This window comes from Dipteris shenzhenensis, chromosome 32 (genome assembly GCF_047967505.1).
Source record: "Dipteris shenzhenensis isolate YYH24624 ecotype China chromosome 32, Dip_SZ_1.0, whole genome shotgun sequence".
Lineage (NCBI taxonomy): Eukaryota > Viridiplantae > Streptophyta > Polypodiopsida > Gleicheniales > Dipteridaceae > Dipteris > Dipteris shenzhenensis.
Window position 1 is genome coordinate 35,730,053 of NC_141627.1, and position 13,839 is coordinate 35,743,891.

Here is a 13,839-nt window from a genome sequence, read left to right on the forward strand (position 1 = left end):
AATGCTTTAAGGAAATGCTAGAGACTAAGGCAACTAATGCTAAGTACCAAAAGAGAATAGCAAATACTAAGCACCAAAAGAGAAGAGTAAGGTATGATGACTTGGCAAGAAAAGGGAGGACTCCTTTGGCTTCTTTGGTGAGGAATATGGAGGACTTCTTTTGCTTCTTTGGTGGGGAAAGGACTTGAGGATGGAGTGAGGGAAGACAAGGAGAATGAGGGAGTGGGGCCTTTTAGCTTAGAGGGGGTGATATTTTGAAAACTATGCTAATGGGATTTTTAATGCCACATGGCATCCATACGTCAATCGAGGTGATTGGTCCCTTATTTGAAAGGGCCAATATTAACCTATTGAAAGGGCATATTAACCTATTGAAGGGGTATCATTGTGGCAAGCCATACCTCGTTTGAGGTATTACATGCCTTGTTACATGCAAAGCATGCATGCATGGCCATGTAAATACCTTGATCGAGGTATTTGCCATGCAAATACCTTGATTGAGGTATTTACATGGCCATGCATGCATTACCCCATTGCATGAATGCCACCTAGCCCACCAACTCGCGCCACCTAGCTTGTTCGATGTATTTTGGGCTTGCCACCTTGTCTGCCACTTGGATGCCATGTCATATGCACATACCTTGATCGAAGTATCCCTTGCCAAGTCATATTGCCAATGAGGTGCCATGTCACAGTGCCATGAGGTACACATACCTCAATTGAGGTATTTAGCCTCCTGAGGTGTCAGTACCTCGATCGAGGTATTTAAGTCCCCGAACCTCCAATGGATGACATTTGGAAGAATTGGATTGCTTGAATTACCTCGATCAAGGTATGCTGCCCGATGCCCACCCTTTGTATTTTGTGGGACATGGGTGTTAGACTCTGTCCAAAGTGGTCAAAAGGTGGACACCATTACCTTGCAACCACCCCATGGTTGAGGATGCTTTTTGTCCTTGTCTTCCCACCACACGTCATGCACAAGGGTTAAAAAACATGCATATCAATGCCGCAAAAGGCTTAATCTCACCCACTAAGAGTTGTACAAAGTATCGTACCCATCAGATATCATTTGCAAGGTAGGGTATGCATTTTTTCTTGTTTTCCACCACATGTCATGCATGATGGCCAAAAACACACATCAAAATGCCTCATTCAAATGTGCGAGTCTCTGATGGGCATGGTACTTTGCACAAGACTTATCCTCACACATTTTAAGGCCCATGCAAAGTATCATGGATATCATTTTCATAATTTTCTTTATTTTCTATCACCCACCCCATAGAAGGGTCAAAAAACACATAACAGGGAGTCTCATTCAAAGGTGCATGGCTACAATCTACATGGTAATGTGCAAAGCCTTGCTCTCATCCACTTTAAGTCCCATGCAAAATACTATGCCTTTTAGATAAAATTTACATGGCTAGGGATGCAATTTTTCTTGCTTTTCCACCACACAACATGCACAAAGGTCAAAAATCACACATTGGGATGCCTCATTTGAACGTGCAAGTCTCTGATGGGCATGGTACTTTGCACTTACCTTATTCTATCCCACTTTAAGTCCTTTAAAAGCATCATGCCCATTGGGTATCATTTGCATGGTTGGGGACACAATTTTCCTTATTTTCTACCACCCATCATATAGGGAGGTCAAAAAACACGCATTGGGGTGTCTCATTCATTCAGATGGGTAAGTTTTTAATGGGAATGGTACCTTGTTCAAGACTTAATACTCCTTCCTACAATATTATGAATTAGGGAGAAGTTGTAACTCTCATATACATCTTGAAAATTTTAATTTTTCTCTTTTATAACAATAAAAAGTATAATTTTAAGCCTACCATTTCATAGATCATTAAATTTTGAACATTTTTCCTTTTTACAACTCCTCAATCTGAGCTAAGGAGCAAAAGTTATAACCCCTTCTACGTAGGCTCTCCAAGGGTATTTCGCCGATGGAATAGGGTTGGGGCAAGCTCTTCAAGCCATATTCCTCTAGCAAAATACACTTATAGGGTCTATTAAAAAGGTACTATTTATTTTTCTTAGGTCATACCGAGGAACCGTAAAGAGGATATTTGCTCAAAATTTCATGATCCAAGCAACGGTGAAAGGAAAAGAAAGGATTTTTGAAAGTCATAAAATAAGTCACCACTTGGACATTATATATGTATATTATATAAAGGTATATTTATATCTATATCTATTTATCAATGTTTCATATTTACTTACATATTCCTTGAAATAATTTGGAATTTTTTGCTCCCCAAAAATGACTTGAGCCTATATATTTTGACCCCTCCCACCTTTTGTTTGCTCATCACTCGAGGGTTTTTGCTCAGAAAATAGAAACCCCTGATGGGCATGATACTTTTTATAAGCCTTAATATCATCTAATTCAAGTCCCATACAAAGTACTATGCCCATCAAATATTGTTTGCATGGTCAAGGATGCATTTTCCCTTGTTTTTGACCACCCATCATGCATAAGGGTCAAAAAACACACATCAAAGAGCCTCATTCCAACATGCAAGTTTTTAATGGGCATTGTACTTTGTACAAGCCTTAATATCATCTGATTAATTCTTGATACTATTCACATGGTTGGGGACAGATATTTTCCATATTTTCTACCACCCACCACGCACAAGCATCCAAAAACACGCAACGGGGAGCCTCACTCAAACTTGCAAGCCTCCTATGGGCATGTTACTTTTAATGATACTTAATCACACCCATGTTAAGCTCATGTAAATGATGGTGTCCATCAAATCTTATTTTCATGGTCGAGGATGCATTTTTCCTTATTTTCCATCCACATGTCATGCAAGATGGTTGAAAAACAAGCATCTTGGTGTCTCATATGAGAATGTAGGCCTCCTATGGGCATGAAATTTTGCATGGAACTTAATATGATGCACTTCAAAGTATTATCTCCATCAAATATCATTTGCATGGTCGAGGACACACTTTTCCTTGTTTTCCACCACCCATCATGCATCAGGGTCAAAAAACATGCATCGGGAAGCCTCATTTGAACGTGCCAGCCTTTGATTAGCAAGGTAATTTGTGTGGGTCTGAATCTCATCCACTTTAACGACCATGCAAAGTATCATGCCCATCAAATATCATTTTCTTTGTCAAAAATTCTTTTTTACTTGTTTTTTACCACCTGTCATGGATGAGGGTAAGAAAACATGCATCAAGGAGTCTCATTTGAGCTTACAAGTCTTAGATAGACATGTTATTTTGCACAGGTCTTAAATGATATCAAATCTCATTTGATTATGTATGTGTAATTTTCATAGTCGAATTAAGATCTATCACACGTAGCACATAGTGGCATGATAGAGAAACAAGGAAATATGTGTGATTAGTGGGACATCATACTTTGCATGGGCCTATTTTGACCTCCATGCATGGTCCATGGTGAGAAACAAGGTAAAATGCATGCCCAACCATGTAAAGGGCATCTGATTGGCATAGTTTTTTGCACATCTTAAAGTGGGTAATATTAAGGCATGTACAAATTACCATACCCATAAAAGATTTTAGGCTATAGGGATTAGGATTCAGGGAATAGAGTTTAGGTTATAGGGTTTAGGGTAGGGTTTAGGATATAGATTTTAGGGTATATGGTTTAGGGTAGGGTATAGGGTCTAGGGGAGGAGAGGGAAAGGGAGGGAAGTAGAAAGGTAAGGAACAAGAGGGGAGGGGAGGGGAGGGGAGGGGAGAGATGGGGAGTGGAGGGGAGGAAGAGGAGGGGGAGGAAGGAGAGTGGGAAGTTTGAATTCTAAAGAGGGAGAGGGAAAGAAAGGAAAGTAGGAAATTTGAATTCTTTTAAGGTTTCACTGGCTATATATTGACTCTTACCCCTCCCATAAGGCTCTCCTCTTACTTCTCTCCCTCCCTATTGCAATATCACTCTTTCTTTATTGTCTCATGCATGTACAAATTCCCTTGCCTAATAACTACTCACTCATGGGACAATGCATGTGTGCATTTATGGAAAAGGAGCATCCATCCACCTATTCCCTTGTTCATGCCATTAAAAATATGAGTGAACATACCAACAACCATCATGCACATGTCCCAAGAACACATTACCAATAAATACCCAATATAATTGCTCAAGGATCAAACGGAAATAGTGCCACAAGATGGCAAATTATCATTCTAATAGTGGGCACACTCACCCCTAGTTAAAGGATTTACAAGAAAACTCCTCACTTGCATAGTCCCTGTGTAGCAATTAGTGTGTGAAAGATTAAAGAAATATCTATGTGTTCATTAGAGAGTGCAAGCAGATTCAAGTCTTCCCTATGGACTTTCCTCCCCTTGAAGGGGTTTGTTTCCCCCACTAAGCTGAGCAAGGTGTTCCACACTATCTCCCCTCACCAATGAGGGATGTTAGCTAAAACATTCAAGACCTTGACTTTGTGCTTCATTGCAATCACAGGCAACCAATCCACAATCAACTTCATGCAAGTGTTGCTAGTGGTCCCATTGATATACTTCTTCTTCAAAAGCACAAATTGGATGCTAGAGATTTCCCACATTTAGGTAAATTACTTTACCATATTTAGGCCATAGTTTTGAGTCTCCTGCTTGGGCGGGACATGCATTATATGCCAACTATTATCAGTCTACTATCGAAGTGGCAGCCATCTTACTACCCTCATGGTATCCTTAGACTATCCCCCTACTATTCCTCATATGTCCAAGAATCTATGCCACTGTACTGAAGGAGAAAGGCATCCCAAGTTGCTAATCCATGACTCTACAATTTAGTCCCAAGAGAGAAGTTCCTTCTAGAAAAGGAGATGGTCCCCCCTATCGTTGTGGGCATAGAGGTTGAGAGGACCAATCTTATGTCCACCAAACAAGAAAATGATGCACTCTTCTCTAGAGGGGATAATGATACCATGTCCAAACATAAGGGGAAGAAAAGCATTTAACACACAGATGGAATCCCTCAAAGGTCTCCTTATATAGGGTTGAATGCCCCCTTGAATCAACTAATTGGTAGAGCAGATGGGGTCCACCAGTCTGCCATGTACACTAACCACACCTTCCACTAAGTGAAGATTGGTCTTTGCCAACCAGTATATTGATGTTTTGCATGCCTATAAGGTCTACGCCCTATAGGACTTATTTGCTACTTTTTTTACTGACCTTGTTGCCCACCTAGCATCCTTTGTACATGTTGCAATATGACCTATACCTATTGTCCCATATCTACCATGGACCTACTTGATTTTTATGTGCTCTAGGCTCTCCCACTATACCTTTTGTACTAGCTCAAGTACCTTATTTCTTGCTGTGTTGTTGTAGCTGAGCAGTGGTCATTTGTGTAGATTAGGATTCTGAAACAATGACGGTATGGATGATAACATAGCCTCCTTGGATGGTCCCCAATATGAACTAGGCAAAGTTATGAGATGGAGCATCAAATTTTGTCTCTCAATTTTTACAACAAATATACAAAGTAGAAATAATTAATGTTTTTGACTTTAAAATGTTTGTTAGGAAGAAAAAATTCAGCTATACCTACAAGTAAAAACAAATTTAAAATTCACTGGGCACATAGGTGAAACAAAATATCTAAAACCAATGCGATAGCTTATATTTGAAGTGCAATCATAAATGGGAACTGAATTTGCAAAGCACACTTGCCCTGTGGCTTGATAGCTTGAAACATGACATATCTTGGCAGCCCTACAATATTCCACGTTCCATTCTTGCAAATGGTGCCTCCTACATGCAATGGGTATATGAGTGGAGAATGAACTCACAAGGTCACAAGTTTGCATGTGATCATGTAAATACACATGAAATAGAATTGCAAATGTGAATACAAATGCAAATGCAATGAAATTGTGAATGTGAGAGAAAATTTTATAGGAGCCCCACAAATGTAAACAAACATACACCTAGAAAAATGTAAGAAGATGATCACCAATGGAAAAAACTCATTTTTTCTCATCTAAAGATGTTGGAAAGAAAATGGGGCTCCACTCTTTTTCCATAAATTCACAATAACAATAACATGATATTCTCAATGATTACATATTTAACCTACTTCTTGTCTATGCACATATTTTTCTTGTTCCAAAACCTTTACTGAGGAATTTCTTGGAAATTTTCATTGAAGAGAGTTTGTAGCATGAAACATGAATTTGGTGCAATGGATATTGAATTACAAAGAGTCCCCAAACACATTTATGGGCATTTTCCATGTCATATGTATCTTATGGGACTTAAACAGGATCTTCACTGAGTCATGATTATCATTAACTCTTTAGATACAAAAGCTCTCCAATATGCACATTGAAGAGATGAGTCAATCCTAATATTCAAACATCACAAGAAGAAAAATGCAAAGACTACAGTTTCCTTTGTCTAGGGATATAATACATGTATTTCGGGAAAAACATGTCCACCCTAGTCTTTCTTTCCTTGTATAACACTTCACCTAGGGATAAAATACATGTATTTGGGAAAAAAAATGCATGTCTTTCTTTCCTTGTATACCTCTTCTATATTGTTTACATGTCACACTTACACAACTCCCCTAGTTCTCTCAATGGCTCCATCTATACGAGTAATTAGAAAGACAAGTGTACATAAGAGCCAAACAAAATTTAGCACATGAAAATTTGATTTACCTTTATTTAAAGCTCAACCTTATTCTACACATGGTAGTAGCCACTAATCTCTAAGGTTCTTTTGCTCTTCATTCTAAACACACCTACTCTACTTTCCAAACTAAAAAATGTCCTATATTGATTTCTTAAACCAATGTGGTGTATCTTAGGATGGCTTCATTTTAGCCTAATAAGACAAGAGAATCCTTTACATTGTGCAAAACATAATAGTTAATAAAGTTTATGGAATAGAAAAACTTAAAGAAAATGTGCTAAGAGTGACCTTCTTCATAACACTATTGATACAATAGCTTGTTCTCATGTTTGGATAGAGAGAGAGAGAGAGGGAGGGAGGGAGAGAGAGGCAGAGAGAGAGAGAGAGAGAGAGAGAGAGAGAGAGAGAGAGAGAGAGAGATCTAAATTGGGCACATCCATTTCAAATTTGAGCCAAACTGGAAGCTTGTTAAAAGAATGAAGCTCAAAGTTATTGGATATGAAGAACTTGAGATGACTAATTGTTGATTCTTATTTTTATTTAAGTATTGGATGTAAGATGGATCAATATTGCATAGGATTTTAAATGTGTGAATAATAGTTTTATAATGGTGACCTTATTCATTGGTGGCTCCACTTAGCACTTGCTAAGTGTGCATGCAATTGTAAAGTCCATGGCAGCACATATGGCACGCTTGTATTCATTGTTCTTAGAATGACCCATGATTTTCAACCAAAAAGCAAGAACAATTCTTGAGCCTAAATCCTCCCTATGTGAAGAGAGTGGGAGAGAAGGAAGGAGTCACTTGTAGCTTTCTCACATACACAATGGGGGAATATACACAAAGGTGGAGGCTGAAAATAGTTTTCCTCTTCTTAGTTGTGAAAGCCAAAAGAACTTTCTAAGTACAAAAGGAATAGGTGAACCCTATATGTGGGTCTCAAACCAAACTCAGCTAACCTAGGTGGCATACTAACTGAGCCACTAACTAGAGTACATAAAGATAGATGTCATCGAGCTATTATTCATGGGCAATGTACCAACCGCATCTATAGCTAACAAGTTGGTGACATAAATGCACAACGGTCACCCTGGCATATCACGAGTGGAGCTTGATTGAGAGTGCTCTCCAACGGAAGCAAGAACGGAAGAGGGAGAAAGCGAAACAGAGAGCCACACAAGTTTTGGTGGGTGCAGAACCACCCTAATCTTCTTTTTCATTCATTTATATATGTGTTTGAGTATTGTACATAACCGGGGTAAAAGCACAATGACCTTTAACCCCCACAACCTCCCACTTAAAGGACAATGTGCGTTTAAGGGAGAACAACTAGTGAGCATACTATCCAATGCCCATCAATACATGACAATACCCAAATCGCTAACTAGGTAGACTCTTCATCAGCATATCTATAGGGTTATCATCTATATGAACCTTGACAAGCTCTATGCGCTTGTCCTCAAGTACCTCCCTGATGAAATGGTACCTGACCTCAATGTGTTTGGTCTTTGCATGAAAGACCGGATTCCGTGCTAGCTGAATAGCACTCATGGAATCACTATGCAATGTCGGTACACCTGTATGAATCCCTAAATCTCCCACTAGCCGATCAAGCCATATAGCCTCCTTGCAACCCTCTGTGGCTACAACATACTTAGCCTCTGTGGTAGACAAAGCAACGCACTTCTATGCGCGAGACATCCACGATACTGCACCACCTGCAAAGGTGAACACATAACCAAAAGTGGATCTCCTACTATCCACATGCCTTGCATAGTCTGAATCTGTGTATCCAAGTACACGCATGTCTCCTCTACCAAAGCAGATGCACATCTCCTTGGTACCCTTCATGTACCTCATGATGCACTTAATTGCCTCCCAATGCCTCTTTCCTAGATTAGCCATATATCGGCTAACAACTCCCACTGCAAATGCAATGTCTAGTCTAGTAGCTATCATAGCATACATAGGACTCCCAACTGCTGATGCATAAGGAACCTTGGCCATCATGGCCCTTTCCTCATTTGATTTGGGACTATCTGTATGACTCAGTTTCACATATGGAGGCAATGAAGTACCCACTAGGCTTCCCCCCCTCCATATTGAAACGCTGCAATACTTTTGTAACATACTCTTTTTGTGAAAGCAAAAGGAGTTTCCTACTCCGATCACGCGTGATGTGCATACCAAGAATATGACCTGCAAGTCCCAAATCCTTCATATCAAAGGTCTCATGCAACTTGGCCTTTAATGCATCTAGCTCATAAGTATTCTTGCTAGCTAATAGCATATCACCCACATATAGTGCCAAGATTATCAGGCTATTATCCTTAGCCGTTTTAGTGTAGAGGCAGTGATCAATTTCACTCCTTCTAAAACCCTGGGACCGAATGAAAGCATCAAACTTCTGATACCATTCTCTAGGGGCTTGCTTAAGACCATAGAGACTCTTCTTTAGCTTGCAAACTAAATGCTCTTTGCCCTTTTCTTCAAAGCCCTCCGGCTGCACCATGTAAATTTCCTCATGCAAATCCCCATGCAAGAAAGTTGTCTTGACATCCATCTGCATAAGCTCCATATCCTCTGATGCCACTAGTCCAAGCATGCATCTAAGTGTGGTCATCTTCACAATCGGAGAGAATATCTCATCAAATTCCACACCCTTCTCTTGCTTAAACCCTTTAGCGACCAAACGGGCCTTGTACCTAGGCACATCATCACCTGTGACCTTCATTTTGTAGACCCATTTACATGGCAATGCTTTCTTTCCATGTGGCAAAGAAGCCAAGTCCCAAGTCTTATTCTTCATAAGTGAACTCATCTCTGATTGCATAGCATACCCCCACTTGCATTGATCCTTGCGCATCATAGCCTCTCTGTAGCAAGAAGGCTCCCTGCAATCAATAAGCATCACATAGTCTACCCTAGGAACAAACCTATCAGGCGGTCTAGACACTCTAGATGATCTTCTCAAGGGCATTTCAGCTTGCTGTCCCACTTGCATATCAGCCACATTTGGCTCATCATTTCCACCAATAGATGATCCATCATCTACCCTTGATTATATACCTGTGGGAGTACTTGGTGGTACCATTTCTTGCACATTTGTTGCATGGACAACTTGCTGTCTATCAACATATGTAGGTGGATTCACATCCTGGAAAGTGATTCTTCTCATTTCCACATCCCTCATGGGTGTCTTATGCATCTTCTTCTCATTGAAGACTACATCATGGCTGCGTATGACCTTCTTTGCTTCTGGATCCTAGAGACGATAGCCCATAGGCTCCACTTTCACGCTGTAGAGTCATGCCAATCCTAAAGAGGCATCTACATTAGTGTTAATATAGTTTCGTTAAAGAATATAACATTGCAAATGTCTTGTTTGCTCTAGATTGGAAAGCCAATGATGAAGAAGGTTTTCTTCTGCTAGATCTGGAGAAAGCTTTTGACAGAGTTAGTTGGGACCACATTCATTTAGTCATGCAACATCTTGGATTCTCACACAAATGGGTGCACATTATGGCATTTTAAGGCAAGGGCATGTCTTTAGTAGTGGACGTGGAAGAGGGAGTAGCTGAGAAAATTCCCCTTCACAGAGGTGTGAGATGAGGTTGTCCCCTAAGTGCTCTGATTTTTTCCATCATCACCCACCTATTTTTGTTAAGTTGGACTCCATCGTTGGCTAACAATGAGCTCTAAGGGATCATTCTAACTAATGGGAAGTGGAAGAGGGATTATCATACAAATGGGTGCATATTATGGATTTTAAAGGCAAGGGCACGTCTTTAGTAGTGGAAGTGGAAGGGGGAGTAACTAAGAAAAATCCTCTTCAAAGAGGTGTGAGATGAGGTTGTCCTCTAATTGCTTTGATTTTTGCCATCATCACCCACCTATTTTTGTTAAGTTGGACTCCATGGTGGCTAACCTTGTCTATTATGGTTTTCAAAATATTGGTCACCCATAAGAACTCGTGATAAAATAAATTGTATATATATGTATCATTCTACCTAAGGGAAGCACTTTGTAGGTCAAGGTTTTGCTGACAAACTACTGCTTATGTTGAAAGAAACTATCATCAACCTGGAAGCGGCTAATCCACTTCTTCACAAATCTGCTGCTGTGGCTACTGCTGGTTTTAAATACAATTGGGAAAAAACCAAGCAAAATAGTGGAGGAGGTCTACTGCTCTGCATTACCGTCCGAGGTATTTTCCTCCTCCGAGCCACTAGGCGGGTCACTAGGGACGTCATCCTACACTTCTTCTAATATGCAGTCATACTCTTCAGGGATTATGTACTGGCAATCCATGAAGGCCTCCACACAACCCATTATGTCCTTTATACAATCATCTTTGGTGCTCCAGCGGTCATGGCAGTCTCTCCAAAACCTATGGAGATCCCATAGGTTGTGTCATGCATTCCTCAATCACCCCTGCTCCACTACCCTTTGGCTTGGACCCCACCCACGCGCATGCACTGGACATTGTACTTCACCCAGTCACTATCGTGTGCAATCTTCTCTTTTACATGATCTAGCAGAGAATCTATGTTTACAATCCTCCCAATGTGGGGAACTGGGTTGGGGTTTTGGGAGGACAGCCATGGGTAAGGGCATGGTTGTTCCATTTAGAATTTGGGTGAGGACGTGGTTGTTCCATTTAGAATCTGTTTGAAAAAAAAAAAGAACCAAATACAGCTAAGGAGCAAAAGAAAAAAGAACCAAATATGGCTAAGGAGAAAAGAGAGAAAAGAGAGGGGAAAATAAGAAAAGACAGGGGAAAAGAGAGGGGAAAAGAAAGAGGGAAAAAGAGAGGGAAAAAGAAGAGAAGGAAAGGGGAAAAGAGAAGGAAAAAGAAGAGGGGAAAATAAGAAAAGAGTGGAAAAAAGAGAGGGGAAAAGAAGAAAAAGAGATAGAGGGGAAAAGAGAAGGAAGCGATTGAAAGAGAGGAAGAGAGAAGAGAGGATGAGAGAGTAGAAGGAAAAGAGGGGAAAAGAGAAAGCATATGCTTATGCTTATGCATGAGCATATGAGCATATGCTCATGCCTGAAAAGAGAAAAAAAAAGAGAGGGGAAAAGAATAAAAGTATAAGCATATGTAAATGCAAGAGAAGGAAAAGAGAAGAGAAGGAAGCGATTGAAAGAGAGGAAGGGAGAAGAGAGGATGAAAGAATAGAAGGAAAAGAGGGGAAGAGAGAAAGAATATGCTTATGCTTATGCATGAAAAGAGAAGAAAAAAGAGAGGGGAAAAGAGAGCAATGCATATGCATAGAGAGAAAAAGAGATGAAAGAGAGGGGAAAAGAGAGGGAAAAAGAAGAGAAAGCATGTGCTTATTATTATGCATGAGCATATGAGCATAAGCATATGCAAATGCATATGCTTATGAAAAGAGGGAAAAGAGGATGTAAGAGAGGGGAAAAGAGAGCAAATGCATATGCATATGAAAAGAGAGAAAAAGAGATGAAAGAGAGGGGAAAAGAAAGGGAAAATAAAGAGAAAGCATGTGCTTATGCTTATGCATGAGCATATGAGCATATGCTCATGCATCTACTTTAGCATATGAGCATAAGCATACGCAAATGCATATGCTTATGAAAAGAGAGAAAAGAGGATGAAAGAGAGGGGAAAAGAGAAGGAAAAAGAGAGGGGAAAAGAAGAAAAGAGGGAAAAAGAAGAGAAGGAAGAGGGGAAAAGAGAGGGAAAAAGAAGAGGGGAAAATAAGAAAAGAGTGGAAAAGAGAGAAATCATATGCTTATGCTTATGGATGAGCATATGAGCATATAAGCATGTGCTTATTAAAAGAGAGAAAGAGGGAAAAGAAGAGAAGGATGTGATTGAAAGAGAGGAAGAGAGAAGAGGGGATGAAAGAGAGGTAGTCAATAGAGTGATCGAGAAAAAGTGAGTGAGCCCAAAAAAGCGAGCGAAAATTAGTTGAAGTGGTTGGATAATCAAGCAAGCAAAGAAAGAATCTAAGCTTTCTATGAAATAATTGATTGAAGTAGAAAGTATTCAAAATGGTGGCTATGTGACACATTTCTTGAAATTGAGTAGTGACTGTCTAAGCTTAAGGACTATTGTAACATGACCCCATTTGGGTTTGGCAATTACCCCAAGGGGTCACTCATAAACATGTAACATAGCATTTTAGTGTGTTGAGTGGTATTTTTTAGTGGGGGGACTTACATGGTATTTATGTGCATGAGGGTATTTATAGAATGGCAACTTAATGTAATTCATATATCTAGATTTATGAAGGCATGTCACAATTTTAAGATTGAAAATGTAATCATGTACAAGGGTTTAACCATCTACATGAGAAAATGTAAAAATGCAAGAATAGGGGTAATTTTAAACACAGGCTTTCTTGCACATGCTTGATGGGTTTATGAAACGTGATCCCTAGAGTGCAATTAAAAGGTAGAGGATGTTAAATTTATTTATTTTTTGGCCAAAATAGACAGCGTCTTCTCCCTCCCTACTATGGGAAACCTTGCTTTAAATTTGGTGCAAGAATTGGACATATCCCTTTCAATTTGCATTATATTCTCCACATTAGGCTAACCCCCCCACGACCCTTCTTCCTCCATACTCCATGCTGCTTGGTCTTAAAGGACCATATAAGGACTAGGAAATCCCCCCCGCACACCCATACGTGCTGCTCTATTTCTCTACCACGTGCATGGCTAACCCTGGATCCTAGTGTGCCTGCATTATGAGCTATGCAGTACACGCTAGCTCCCTAGTTACTCCCACTGTACCAACTCTCCCTTCCTCGACTACCTAACCTACCTAATTATATAGAGACCACCATCCAGCTCACTACTCATTACAATCTCCCTAGCTCTACTATGTACTTGCTTCCACCCTCCCATAGTCTTCTCTACCTCCACTAATAACCTATGCTCAGTTCCCTCTACCTACATGCTCATAGTACTATATGTGGACTACCCCATGCGTTGTGCCCCGTACTCTCATCCTCTTACCCTCTGCACTGTGGAGTTTGCCCCTAGATCCAGTGCACTGCTCTGGTCCCTGACCTCCGGTGTCCATGCCGACCAATGAATCGCTCTTGCTACTGCTCGTGCACATCTGCGGATGTTAAGGCCACTGAAATGCACCACTTTTTGAAGTACCACTCTGCACTGTGCAGTCTGCCCCTAAATTTAGTGCACTACTCTAGTCCCTGACCTTC